The sequence below is a fragment of the Ischnura elegans genome, chromosome 3, assembly GCF_921293095.1.
Source record: "Ischnura elegans chromosome 3, ioIscEleg1.1, whole genome shotgun sequence".
In the NCBI taxonomy this organism is placed as follows: domain Eukaryota; kingdom Metazoa; phylum Arthropoda; class Insecta; order Odonata; family Coenagrionidae; genus Ischnura; species Ischnura elegans.
Window position 1 is genome coordinate 107955755 of NC_060248.1, and position 15867 is coordinate 107971621.

Here is a 15867-nt window from a genome sequence, read left to right on the forward strand (position 1 = left end):
TTATTATTTTAGGTGACTGGAACACCGTCGTCGGCGAAGGTCAAGACGGCATAATAACTGGGAAATATGTGTTGGGTAACCGAAAGAAAGAGGAGAAAGGCTACTTGAATTCTGCACGGAGCACAGGCTAGTGGTTGCCAACACTTTATTCAAAAATCCCCTGCGAAGAAGATACACGTGGAAGATGCCAGGAGACCGTAGAAGATTCCAAATAGACTACATTCTAGTGAAACAAAGATTCAGGAACCAGGTGAAGGACTGCAAAAGCTATCCAGGGGCAGATATCGATAGTGACCATAACCTAGTTATGATGAAATGCCACCTTAAATTTAAAAAGTTGAAGAAAGCCATGAAAAACATATGGCAGGTTGAAAAATTGAGAGAGGTTCAGCATCAACTGGCTTTTAAAGAGGCTGTAGAAAATAAAATAGGGGAGGATACGACCAACAAACCAATGGAAGAGAGTTGGAAAACTATTAGAAGTGGTCTGCAGGTGGCAGCTGAGGAAGTTCTTGGTAAAAGAAGAGTCGTTATGAAAAAACCATGGATAACGCAGGAAGTATTAGATCTCATTGAAGAAAGAAGAAAATACAAGGCTGCGAAAACAGAGGAAGGACAGAATCATTACAAGAGAATAAGGAATGAAATATGTCGTAAAGCGTGGAAGGCTAGAGAAACGTGGATGAAAAGCATTTGGGAAGACGTGCAAAACAATCTTAAACATGGAAAAGTAGAGGCCGCTTATAGGATAGTGAGGAACCACTTTAAGGAAAGGGGCGTAAGATGTAATACCCTTAGAGACAAGAACGGAGAACTATTGATTGAAAACGAAGAAAAAGGAAGAGACGGAAGGAATATTTGGAAGATTTGTACAAAGGAAGTCGCCTCAGAACGAATGCTATCGAAAAAGAGAGGGAAGTGGATGCCGATGACATGGGAGCCCCAATTTTAAGATCGGAATTTGATGCGGCTGTAAGAGACCTCAGGATAAATAAAGCGTCTGGCATTGATGACATTCCTGCAGAACTAATCAAAAATTCAGGAGAGAAGACGTTGAGCCAGCTATACAAAATCATTAGTGAAATGTATACGACAGGTGAGATACCAAAGGATTTCGAGAGGAACATTATAATCCCTATTCCTAAGAAGAAAAGAGCGGAGAAGTGCAAAGATTTTACGACCATAAGCCTTACTACACATGCGTCAAAGTTACTGACAACGATCATCTATAGAAGAATAGAACGAAAAGCAGAAGAGTACTTGGATGAGGACCAATTTGGATTCAGAAAAAACAAAGGCACTAGGGAAGCAATATTGGCCCTAAGACTGCTCATAGAAAAGAGAATGGAAAAGAACAAGCCAACATTCGTTGCGTTTGTGGACTTAGAGAAAGCATTTGACAACGTGGATTGGAGCACAATGCTTGGAATCCTAAAGGAAATTGGGGTTCTTTATAATGACAGAAGAATCATCCACAGTTTATACAAAAACCAAGTAGCCATGATAAAATCAGGGCCCAGCTGTGAAGAAGCAAGAATTAAGAAAGGAGTGCGACAAGACTGTACATTGTCACCCGTAATTTTCAACGTTTACATCGAAAAAGCCATAAATGAAATCAAAGAAAAGGCATTGGGAGTGAATATCCATGGAGAAAAAATTTGCATGCTAAGATTTGCCGATGACATAGCCGTTATAGCAGAAACAGAGAAGGATTTGAAAAATATTCTGGCTAATATGGGTAGGGTAATGAGTAGATATCAACTGAAAATAAACACGAAGAAAACCAAGATCTTAGTATGCAGCAGAAGAGAAGAAGTCAAGACCAACATTAAAATAGGGAGGCAAAAACTGATAGAGGTGGATGAATTCTGTTATTTGGGAAGCAAGATAACTAGTGACGGGAGAAGCAAGAAAGAAATTATCAGCAGAATAGCCCAGGCGAAGAGAGCATTCCACCAAAAGAGAGACCTGCTTACAGCGGGAAACTTAAATATGGAAGTAAAGAAACAATTTATAAGAACCTACATCTGGAGTATGCTCCTATACGGAAGTGAGGCATGGACAATGACCGCAGCGGAGAGAGCAAGGATAGAGGCCTTTGAAATGTGATGCTACAGAAGAATGATGAAAATCAAATGGATCGACCGAGTTAGTAACGAGGAAGTCCTAAGAAGGGTAGGAGAGAAGAGAAGCCTCATAAAAACCTTAATAAGAAGACGGAACAACCTTATAGGCCACATCTTGAGACATGATGGCCTGATGAAGACAATCGTCGAAGGACAGGTGGAAGGCAAGAATGGAAAAGGAAGACCTCAAACAAAATATATGGAACAAGTAAAGAGAGATGTGAAAGAGAATAAATACGTAGGAGTGAAAAGATTAGCTGATAGGAGAACTGAGTGGAGAGCTGCGTCAAACCAATCCTAGGATTGTTGACCAGTGATGATGATGATGATGATATCACTTTGATATCGGCAGCATACGTCACATTATATATCTGCAAATGTTATCATTTTTGACCAAATGCCGATATCGGCAGTCAATATCATTTTGACTAATCAGTGATTTTTAATGATGTAAAAGTGATATCAAGCTGATATCAGTATGCTGCTGGGGTGTAAGCGATCAATAAAATATCCCTCAGAAAGCCGTAAAACTCACCATTTTGAGACATATATCTGAAAATTATTCTAGGGGAGGGCCCTCGCATATCCCACTTACCCTAGTGGGTATTCCAGACCCTCAGACCCCCCAGTGTTAGTTGCGCCTAAAACCTTGATTCCTGGCTGCTCCACTGGTGCACATTGTATGTTTGAATGGAATTAAAGAAATGTCTATCATTCCCATTAATATCCAAAAATCAATAGAAAATTAACATCATTACAATATCCACACAATATTACTTTTAGATATTTTCTACATGGATGATCTAAAGCTATATGCCCACAATCAGAAGGAGTTAAATTATATGTTGAAATTAACAGAGAGCTTTAGTAATGACATATGTATGAAGTTTGGAATAGATAAATGCAGAAAATTAGAAATTAATAAAGGGAGATATGTTAAAGGGCAAGATATTCTTTTAGATAGCGGAAAAATCGAAAACATGGAAGAACATGAAAAATATAAATATCTTGGTATACTGCAGAACACTCAAATCCCACAGAAAGAAATTAAGGAAAAAGTCACGAGGGAATATAAAAATAGGCTTCAACTTATACTTAAAACGCAGTTAAATAGCAGGAATTCAACCAAAGCCATAAATACATTTGCTGCACCAACTTTAACGTATACATTTGGTGTAATTCATTGGACTAATACGGATTTAGAAGACCTAGATAGATTGACAAGGAAAGCATTAACAGATTACAAATCACATCATCCAAATGCTGCTGTCGAAAGGTTATACATTAAAAGAAAAAATGGTGGTAGAGGTTTAATACGCATTAAGAACCTACATTACAGAATTATAGATAAACTTCGAAATTACTTTTTCCAAAAAGGCGAGACGACTAACCTCTATAAGTCAGTCGTAAAAAATGATGATAAAGCAACACCACTCCAGCTTAATGTCAGAGACAAATCAATAGATGAAGAAAAAATAGAGGAGCTAGAAGACACATGGAGAAGCAAGCAAGTACATGGCATACATCACAAATTTCTTCATCAGGAATGCGTAGACACCTCACTATCAAATGCCTGGTTACAAAGAGGTGAGCTATATAAGGAAACGGAGGGGACAATGGTAGCCATTCAGGACAGAGTAATTGGTACGAAGAATTATAGGAAATATATGATCAAAGACGGAATCGTATTAAATGACTTATGTCGCAAATGTAATGCAAGGAGTGAGACGATAGAACACATAATTAGCGAATGTACGAATCTAGTAGGTAATGAATACACCAAAAGACACAATAATGTATGCAAAATTATTTATTTAGAAATAGCGTATGTTACCGGATTGAAAGTGGATCATGAACCATATTACCTTTTCACCCCTGCTACAGTGCTGGAAAATGAAAATGACAAATTATACTGGGACAACACAATTTACACGGACAAACCTATCCAGCTTAACAGACCGGACATAATCTGGATTAAAAAAAAAGAAAAGCAGACCTTTATAATTGAAATAGCAGTTCCGGCTGACCACAACCTTAAGAAGAAATACGAGGAAAAGAAACAAAAATATCAAGACCTCGCAAGGCAAATAAAAACTATCTGGAAACAGGACGTGGTCACCATCATCCCCATAGTAATATCATCAACAGGAATAATACATTCATCACTCAATTTTGGAATTGAACAATTAAAAATTAAAAGAAACACAATATATAACATTCAAAAATCTGTAATACTGGATACATGTAGAACAGTTAGATTGTTTTTAAATGAATTGTAACTTGAGGCAGCGTCTTGGCAAGGCCCGACGCTGGCAGACCTCCAAGTAAATCTTGTGGAATAAAGAATAATAATAATAATGATTTATTCGATGTTAAACACAATACAATGCAATAGTCTTCGTCAAAGTCAATGAAATACTAGAGCTAAATAATACAATTCTGAGTACTGCATTCAAGAAATTCATTCATTGAGTAGAAAGCTTGGCTACATATCCTTAGGTGGAGACAACGCTTAAACCTGGGTAATGAACAGTCTCTGGCCGCTCGGGGTAGGTGGTTGAAAAGGCACAGCTTTACATGGTCAAAAGACTTGCTTGTTGTTGACAGCCTACATTGAGGCTGAATGAGATTATTTTTTAGCCTAGTGTTATGATGGTGAACGTCACTACCAGTTTTATGGCTGTCCAAGTTCATTTTTACATTTATAAGACATTTAAATATATATTGACCATACAATGTCATTATGCCTAGCTCCTTGAATAGAGGTTTACAAAGTTCCATAGCTTTTGAATTCGTAATAATTATAATTGCTCTTTTCTGTGAAATAAATAATTCTTTAGGCAGTACGTTAGGGGAAAACGGATACAGTAGTAAGGACATCAGGAAGAGAATTACATTATCGAAGGAGGTGTTCATGAACATGAAGGAGCTTCTGAGAGGATCGTTGTGTAAGAGTCTAAAGAAAAGGTTAGTGAAGAGTTTAATTTGGAGTGTAGCTCTCTATGGTGGGGAAGCGTGGATACTGAGGAAAGAAGACGAGAGAAAATTGGAGGCATTCGAGATGTGGGTATGGAGAAGAATGGATAGGGTGAAATGGACGGAGAGGAAAAGGAATGATGAAGTGCTGGATATGGTTGGCGAGGAGAGGCAGCTTTTAGATGAGATACGGAGGAGACAGAAGGTATGGATGGAGTTAGTGCTTAGCGGTGAGGGGATGTTGAAAAGGGTGTTAGAGGGTAGAATGTTAGGGAAACAAGGGAGGGGAAGGAAAAGAATAGGATATTTAGATAGATGGAAAGAGAGTAGGCCTTACAGTGAATTGAAGAAGGTAGCACTGGAAGGAAAGGGAGGCTTCCAAATCACTTCTTGAATACTCCATGGAAACCTACCTTAATCGGTAGAATACTACAATAAAAGTGCGAGGTGCACATGAAGGTACAAGTTTACACTTTCATAATTACGGCATCATCTCGAAGTTTTCAGGGCATGTCGAGTAAATCCTTGTGAGAATATTCAATTTTAACAACAAAACGATTGGCCTTATGACTCCAGGAGTTTATAAAATCCCCTGTGAGTGTGATGATGTCTACGTCGGGGAGACTGGGCAAAAAATATCTTCACGACTCAAAGAACTCCAAAGACATTTCCACCTTGGTCAACTATAAAAATTGGCTATAGTCAAGCATAGGCTTGGTGAAGGCCATAAAATAAGGTGGGATGACACCAGAGTTTTATGGTGATCAAATCAATATTGGGATCGTTTAACTAAAGAGGCTATAGAAATAAGACTGGAAAATAAAAAATGTCGACAGAGACACAGGATATTCCAGCAGCAGCTCTTGGAATCGAACTCTAAAAAGAATTACGCCAGAGCTACGTCTACGCTGGTACACTGTCCTCCATGACAACAATTGGGACTTGACCAATCCCGACCCCCCTGATGCTGAGCTGCAAAGACCACTTCAAATATTCATTCAGTATCCTTGAGGATGGGTGACAAGAGGGAACCCAATCCCGAAATTCCTAACAGCGGAGACAATGGGAACTAGCCTCTTAAGTACCAGAATTTTCTTCACAAATAAATGGTAAAGTGTATGAATTACCCCGTATGTTATACCCAAAAGTTTTTGTTGTTCCCTATGATCCTGAATTATTCTTGGATTCCCTTGAATGTATGGCCAGATTTGTGATATGTGTGGCCCACTTTGGAGCAAGGCCCACTGTTTCAAGGCCTTGCAATTTGTAACGTATTGACAGAAAATTCATGCAACACCATTTTCAGAAATTAATTAACAATATAACAAACTGAGCTCTAAGTCTTCCTAAATATACAAAGAGCTGCACACGTAACTCGTTTTACCATGATACTGCTTGGCGTACCACTGGTTGCATTCAGAGCTACAACACCTATGGATAAGATGTTTTTCATCAGCAGCACTAACCATTTATTAACATCAATGTTGATGATCCGGCCATACTTGGATGGAAGATTTCTCTCATAAATAATTGCATACTCTAATCAGTAATGTCATGTAAGACCATGAATCCATATAGTATTATAAGTAATTCTTTAGAGAGTGAATTTTACAATGACAACAGATAGAGAGAAGAAGAAATCAGCTTTAGAAAACGACAGGAAACACATAAAATTAAAGAAGGAGAGATGAGAACAAAAGCACTCAAAAAGAGATATGGGCAAATAAAAGCATCATTGCTACTATATTCACAAGGCCCACACACTTGGTATTTCGTGATTGAAATATGACGTGCTGGAAGGTCATAAGTTAGAAAATTCCATAGGGTAAAATGAGTTTGCTTTGACCGGGATGACCGCCAAACCCATGAGGATGAACCCCAAAATAAGGTGCTCCTGCCACTTCTACCAAGGCATATTCTTTTTTCACTTGCAGGTCTAAGAAAATGATTTTTCCCTGCAGACATTTTACAATAATAATTTAACATATTTATTTGATAGGGCCTTTTTACCATATTACGAGAGAAACGTATTGCACCATTAACTAATGTGCAACAAAGGACATCCTCAGCATAGAATACACATTAAGAAAATATATTCATATTAAGAACAAAAGTATTTATATGCTTATTCCTCTGCTGACATTTAGTTTCCTTCTTGTTCATACAAAATAAGAGTTGCAGAAGTTGATAAAATGAAGTGAGATATAAGAATGGTTTATTTTGGTCCACAAAGTCCTATAGTAAATCTTGCAATTGGGCAAGAAAGTAATTATTAATACGTGTTTTATACGTTGGAATATGGTTTAGGAATATACTTTGGGGGGATGGTATGGCCAGAGGTGGTGACCCCTAGGGGTCCCACCCCCCTCCCTAGGCAACTCAAGTAAGGAACATTTTTGGAAAATGACATGCCTGGAAATTAATACATTTTACATCATTTTGGCACGAAATATTTAACTTTAAGTAGATGCAGAAATTGCATGTCAAAACTAGATAATAGTTTTAATTTATTTTTTATTTATTTGAGGTTTTAGGGGGATCTATCCCCTCATCCCCCCATAGTCATGCCACTGAATTGGAACTTTCACCAAGGTTGTATTACGATGTCGGCCCTTGGTCCAACGTCGGCTTTAGTATGCTGTGAACTGATGTTATATACATAGGCTCTACTTCGATCCGATGTCGTATATGTCGGCAGATATTGCCGACAGCAAAGCATCGCTAAGAAAAAAAAGAAGTAATCATTATCATAGTCATCCATGATAAACTAACTACGAACATACAAAATTTTAAATCTTAATCATAAATCTAGCATTAAATATGGAAAATTACCCACTGAACAGTGGGTATTTCTATCGCAACCTATATCTTGTGCCAGTGTCGTCGATGGCAAAATGTGAGACACTGTATTGAGAAAATTGATTTAAAATTAGTCATATTGGAATTAAATACCTGCATTATACCCATGCAATATTGCTGAATATGTTGAATTCGGCCGTAGAAACGTTAATTGAAAACCGGGAAACCGACCTACAAACTTGCGAAGTCAACTGTGGCGCCGAGAGAGCAATTCGAGCAAATGCGAATCGTTCCGAATGGAGGCTTAGTATACATGTGGATGTCCATCTAGATTCAAGATGGCAGAAAGCAAAATATTATTGAAAAATGTAAACAAAGGCGAGTTTTAAGGCTCAAGGTGCAGAGAAAAGTACTTATCAATTGGAAACCATTATTATATTAATATTTGATGTACAATTAGGCCCGGGGAGTGATTTTGGCTTCGTATCGTTTGGGTGAACATTTTTGGTGAACATCTTCACGTCAGTATTTATTGGGTTACTGGCCATTTACATTATTTCATGACTAGAATATGTCTCATAATGATAAAGTGGCTTCGTTTTTGATGTCATCTAACTATGGGCAAACATGTTTGAGGAATATATCAGTGTAAATATTTGATGAGAACTTGGGGTAACATTTCTGATGAACATTTTGCTTACGCGGCATTTATCTTTATTTTCATCATCGTGGGGTAAAAATTCAAAAGTGAATAATATATAGGTAAACTTATCGTGTTATTATACAACTAGAACGCTTATTTGACGCAGTATTTCAACTACTAGGTACAAACCTTTTTGCTTTTTCAGCACTTTGTAGCTACAGCTCTTACTGATCATTTTCAGGTAGAGTGTATTGTGATTTTTCTAAATGCATTCAATAAAGTTTATCATTTTTCTATCAGCAGCAAAACTGAAAGCCAATGGAATATCTGGTCCCAAGCTATAAGTCAAAGAGAGAACTAGCAATCAAAATTCAGAACCATCACAATTTTATGCAACATCTGCTGTTCCACAGGGCTCCCACCTGGAACCACTTCCTTTATTACTGTTTGTGAATGATAATTATAATAATAATAATATATTTATTCAATGGGTTAATAGAAAAACCCTTTATACCCAGTGAGAAATGGGTGGTGGAATCCACGTGGGTTCCACGTGGAGAATTAACGTGGATACCACGTGTTTTTGGTCGTGGAATCAACGTGGAACCCACGTTGAAATTTGGTGGAAAAATTAAAACAGCAGTAGGTGCTGTCCTAAAACCATTAAAACCTCAACCACTCTATATCTAAACCTTCTATATATGTGTCTACGATTTTTCATGTGCTCTCATGGCTGCCTTTCCACGAATTATATAAAAATAGAATGTGCGATACATTTTCACATAACTAGCGTGGTTTCAGGATGATAAATGACGAAATGTCACCAGAGAGTTAAGTTTCACAAATTAGAAATTCTGTTTAACATTTTATGATAATCACCACAAATCCACTTGAAATCAACGTGGATTCCACGTGGGTCCAACCACTCAATATCCACCACCACCAAATATCCACCACTCAACGTGGATTCCACGTGGGTTCCACCACCCATTTCTCACTGGGTATTGGTGTACATTAATTACAAATATTTCGAGTAAAAAGGAACAGTTCAAAATTATCATGTCATTAGTAACAAATAAAATAAGAAAAAAAAAACAGGAACAGTAAGTAACATTGCTTCTCACAAATTTTTTAAAAGTGGTTGAAGAAGAAGAAAAAATGTCAACGTCCCTTGAGATTTCGTTAGTATCTCTCATTGCACGATAAAGAGGGATATAAAAAGAATAATTGTTTGGTAAAAAAGGAACATTAAACAAATTACACTGTCTGGTGTTCACCAAAGGTACTTTTAAGGACAGAAACGACAATAAAGTTGAGCACTTTATGTTATTGTTTAAAACATAATATAAAAATATAATACCAAATTGTTTTCTTCTACTTTGAAGACTATTCAGGTTTAAGTAATTCATTAAACCATCATATTCTCCTTTCTTTCTCGAAATAGAGAACTTGTTTGAAGCAAACCTTAGAAACTCCTGTTGGACCCTCTCTACGGATGATTCGTATTTCCCGTAGAATGGATTCCACACTATTGAGCAATACTCTAATATTGATCTGACAAGGGACATATATCACACCCTTAGACAGTGGATATTTTTAAAGTCCTTACATGCACGACAAATGAATCCCAACATTCTATATGCCTTGGATGTTATGTTTGAAACATGTAAGTCAAAACACAATCTTGAATCAAAAATCACACAAAGATCTTTAAAGTGAATGACTCTAGGTAGCAGGTTCCCACTGCATGAATATTCATATGAAAAAGATGGATTACCTCTGCAGTAGGTCATTACAAAACATTTATCATAGTTAAGGGACATAAAGTTTTTCACACACCATTGGGAGACATTAGTGAGGTATTCCTGAAGTTCTACAGCATCATTTTCAGTCCTCACTTGGTGAAATAATTTGAGATCATCTGCATATAACAAGTACTTAATGGGAGTCAGCACTTGACCAATGTCATTTATAAAAAGTGAGAAGAGCAAAGGACCACGATGGGAGCCCTGTGGAACACCACTGGGTACACCAAAAGATAGTGAGGTAGTTCCCAGGACTTTAACACTGAGCCTCCTATTGGAAAGATAACTTTCAAACCAGTTTAGCATGTTGCCTACGATGCCGTATGCTTGAACTTTCGCAAGAAGGGGATGGACAACTGCATCAAAAGCTTTGCTGAGGTCACAGTAAATTACATCTACTTGGTTATTGTGCATAAGCATTTGAGAAACTTCATGCTGAAATACCAATAGGTTGGTGGCAGTTGATCGGCCAGTGCGAAAGCCATGTTGTTCATCAACCAGAATTTGATCAATCAGTGGACTAATTTTGTCTGCAACTAGGCTCTCCAGCACTTTTGCGAATACAGATTGAATTACAATGGGACGATAATTACTGACATCTTTTTTGTCACCACTCTTGTGAATGGGGACGACATATCCAGTTTTGAATGCATCAGGATATGTTCCACTGCTTAAAGACTTGTTAAAAATAATGAAAAGTGGATAGGCTAATGAGCAACTGCAATTTTTTACAAGCAGAGGATGGATGCTATCAGGTCCAGGACTTACCCCAACAACACACATTTGGATATACATATGTATATATATTGTATTTTCATGGGTCACATACATATATATTTTTGTTATGTATTACATCTGTAGTACGTATGTATTATTGAATGTATTTCCTTTGTATTCATACATATGTAAAAGTGGCACATGTTACACGATAAATACATTTTTATTTTTTGTGTATTTTTGAAATTTGGATACTTATGTAAATGTGGTCAAAAATACACAAAAATACAAATGTATTTATCGTGTAACACGTACCACTTTTACATATGTATGAATACAGAGGAAATACATACATAAATGTGGTCAAAAATACACAAAATATACATTATGTATATTTCCTGTAATACTTGGGAGGTAGATTTTCGTGGCGTCTTGCGAAATGTTCCAGAAATAATATGTTCACAGCAAACGCCAGATTTCCCTATTTTAATGATCATTCATCCATTCGAATTTATACTCAGAAAACTTAGAAATAAATCATATACTGGTCGATGTGAGCAAGGGTAGTAAATATGGCGGCTATTTATGTTTATTTGTAAATGCACGCGAAATACAGACGCATTACATATGTAAAATTCAGTTTCTATCCGCGAAATATACACATGGAAAAATGGTTCACAATACATGAAAAATACAAAACATAGTACTTGCACAGATCAAAAGTAAAAGCGAAGTTTGATTTTTTAAACAATATTTTAATGTAACTGTTTAGACAAAAAATTAAATTCTCAATTCCGCGGCTCACTGTCGCTAGGGAAGTGAGTGGGAGTGATACAGTTATAATCTCGTTGACAGTAAACCTCGGCATTTCGTTCGAGACTACGAGAACGTGCTGTTGGAGGAACTCCGGCATCTACGCTAATAAACAAAAGGAAATCCGTTATTAACTAGCTACTGATGTATAGTTAATTTTATATTTGTTTGTATTATTATACTTATTGGAAGAATTGACATGGTGTTTTAATCCTCTATAACCGGTGCGTGTGGTTGGTGTGCCCAACCCGAAGCCAAGCTATGTTTTGCTGGAAATGTGCTTCAATCCCACACGTTATTGCGATTCGTGCAAGCCAGCTCCAGCAGTTTCCTGTCACTGGATTATTAAGGTAAGGTATGATTTATCTTTTATTGTATTGTACGCTTACATAGACTACATTAATTTTGTTATTTGAGTATATTTGGATACAACTATTGGCGCAATGTGGTCAACACATTGCGCCAATAGAGGTAATTATTTTGTTTATGTTTGGCTATTGTTTTCCTTTTTTTTGAGTTATGTATCGAGGAGACTGGTGTCCATTGAAGTTATATGGTAAAACATAGTAATGTCAATCTTGTACGTATAAATTAATAGATAATGCGTCGTATAGTAATTCCGTGCTTCGCGGCTGAAGTTACATTTTTTCTTCTCTTAATTAAGAGCAGAAAAAATTGTTTAAAGGAATGTTTTCATTCACGTGTAAGTTGTTTTATCGCTGTTTATTACCACAACCTACTGTATTGTAGTTCTTGCATTCCTAGTTATCCTATGCTTTAGTCATAACATCTTTGACCTTAGACTTATCAGCGTAGCTTTGTCACTAATAGCATAGAGTAAGTATATACTTACTCTATGCTAATAGATTCCTCGAGGTTCCGAGCGGTTTTGCCCTCTACTTCTAATTATTTAACGAACAAGAAGTATTGGTCGTGTAATATCGGTTCCCTTAAAGCAAAATGTAATATTTCTTTCATCTTGAAATGCAGTCAATCAAGGTGCATTTCGTCATTATTATTAACACAAGATAAATACGTAATTTTCATGCGAAAGTTTGTCATTATATGTAAGAAAAAGGTGCGTACGGGCCAAATTAATTAATTTTAATTTTCTTTTCATGCTCTTTCGCGCATACCCAGCAGGCAACGATGTAAATAGCTTGGCCTGGACAAGAGGAGAATGGATTACGGAAAAGACGACGAAGCAAAGCCAGAAGACCAGGTGGAATTGTTAATACCGAGGTAAGCTTTGAGGGAAATTTTTTTTTTAACCATAATGGAGAGGTTTCTTAAAGTTAAGCCTGAAATTATCTATTATGTATGAAATTTATTTGTTTGAAAATTTGATATCACAAGTTTATATTTTTTCTGTGTGAGTTATCCGCTACTAAATCATGGTACTAATATATTAGTATCATGTACTAAATAAGCATACCAATGGATTCACGTTTTCCTAGTTAATTTATATTTAAAAGTAGTCATATGATCTTTTCTCATATTTCTCATTCTTCTTAAGAGAAAGGCTATTAATTTTGTAAAATGAAAGCATTTCCCCAAAATATATGATTTCTCAAAGGACAAGGTCAAATCTGTGCTAGCTGGGACCTCGACATAATTGGTAAATGAAAAAATTTAAAACTTATGTCTGGAATCTAGCAGAGAAGCCAAACTTTCATTTGCATTCAGAATACAGAATTAGTACTAAAATTACAGACTTCACAGAATACTGACTGCCTATATGAATTGAAAAAAAAATAAAATTGAAAGGCCTTGAGCTTCTATTCAGATCTTACAAAAAGATATATTTTTGCATGACTTTTAAACTTGACTTCTTTTTTTCTCCTTTCAGAAAGTGGCTAATTGTGCAGAGTTGGTTTCCTGAATTCAGGTTTCTTCTTGTGCAATGGGTTACAACGCTTGTTCCGTGCTAACATTTTTTTCTATTTTCCAACTCAAACCATTGTTTGTACTTGATTTATCTTTGTGCCATTTGTTTTAACTAAGTTTCACCTACTGTTTGCTGGCCCTTAATGCTTGTTAGCAATATTCATGGCCACACTTGTTCTTTGTGTGTATTATTTTATTTTTCTCTTTGAATAAATGTTTTATTATCTGTATGTTCTGGTTTCCTTATTCATCCGTTTGATCCATATTGATATTAAGTGGATGTGGGTCAGAAAATCAATATGTATAATTCGTGTACGAGGGCCTGCAGATACATATGTATATTACATGTAAGGATATTCAGATTTCCAATTTGTAATACGCATGTATACATACATCCTGAGGGACTTTTGAGCCACTTTTACGTGAAATATACAGACGTAATACGATTGTATTCCATTGTATACATATGTATAATTCATGTATGGGTATTCAGATTTCCAATTTGTAATACGCACGAATACATACATCCATAGGGACTTTTGAACCACTTCTACGTGAAATATACCGATGTAATACGATCGTATTCCATCTTATACATATGTATTTGGGCACGTATTTTTTGTGTATTATTGGTGTAATACAGATGTAATACAAATGCCGTGTTATCTGGGTATAGATGTGTCAAGTGATTTCAGTTTAGATATGAGCTCGTTCGTTGATATGACAAGAGAGCTGATGTGAATAGATTGGGGAAAATCAGGTAATGATGGTTTAGTATAATAAGTGTGATTTAACACTTTGGAAAAATGACTAGCAAAAAGATTGCTAATATCATAGGAATTGGCACACCTTTGAGTAGTCAAAAACATCTCATTTGGCAGTCTTTGGGAGTTGCGAAGATTATTAATGTGACTCCAGAAATATTTGGTATCAATAAGTATATTATTTTGTATATTACTGATGTAATTGGAGTAACATTTCTTACTAAGCAGCTTACATTTTCGACGAAGTTCACAGAAACTAATGTAGAAGTGAAATTCTCCTGAGATTTTGAAGGACTTATGGGCAAGTTTTTTGAGCTTTACCATTTTCCTCAGTTCTGAAGTGAACCATTTGGGATAACTACTTCTCCTAATCACAGTGATTGGTGTGTATAGACCTATAAGGTATGAGAGAACAGAGTAGAAATAAGAGACAGCATCATTAACATCGCAATATTGCGTAGCAGTTCAGGCCAATTTACCATGTCAAGATTACTAGAAATAGCTAAAAAATCACTGTTTTTAAAATCATATATGCACGTAGGGGTAGTCTGCTGAGTAAAAGAGGCACATGCTAATTTCAAATGAGTGCTCAGCTGAGGATGGTGATAGTCAATAGGGAGGATGTGGTCACCAGCAGTGTATACTTCTTGGTCCATCATAGATGATAAAACAAGTCGAGTAGCACTCCACGCTCATTCTGAATCATATTGCACTGATATAGGTCAATACTCGACAGAAATTCATTAAACACTCCACAAACATAATTATTTGGAGCTAGCATGACACCATCACTCCAAATAGCATCTGGAATATTGTAATCACCGAATAGGAGAAACTGATGACAGCTTGGATAACTATGTAGTATCCTTTCAACCGTATCAAAATGCGATAAATAGACATCAGGAGCAGATTTGGGCGGGATATAAACAGCACCGACCAGTGCGACATTGTTGTTGGGAAGATGAATACTTGTTTCACTCACAATCTCAACCTGGGACACATTAATATCATTTCTTACAAGGTCATAACACCACCGCCACAAGATTTGTAACTTGTCTTGTCGTCACGATCTTTTCTAAAGATGTTAAAATTAGGCAGGCCAAGTTCAACATCACTGATATCTTCAGATAGATTGGTTTCAGACAGAACAATAACGCCATAATGTGAACAATACACCCCAGCCCTCAATCTAGGTAATTTTGACCTTAACCCTCGAACATTCTGGTAATAACAGTTAAGAACTGAGGTGTTTATACGTTTTTTGTGGATTTGTTTACAATTTTTGGGACACCGTTCACATACTTAATCGTGATGTCAGACTCACCAGAAGAAAGACG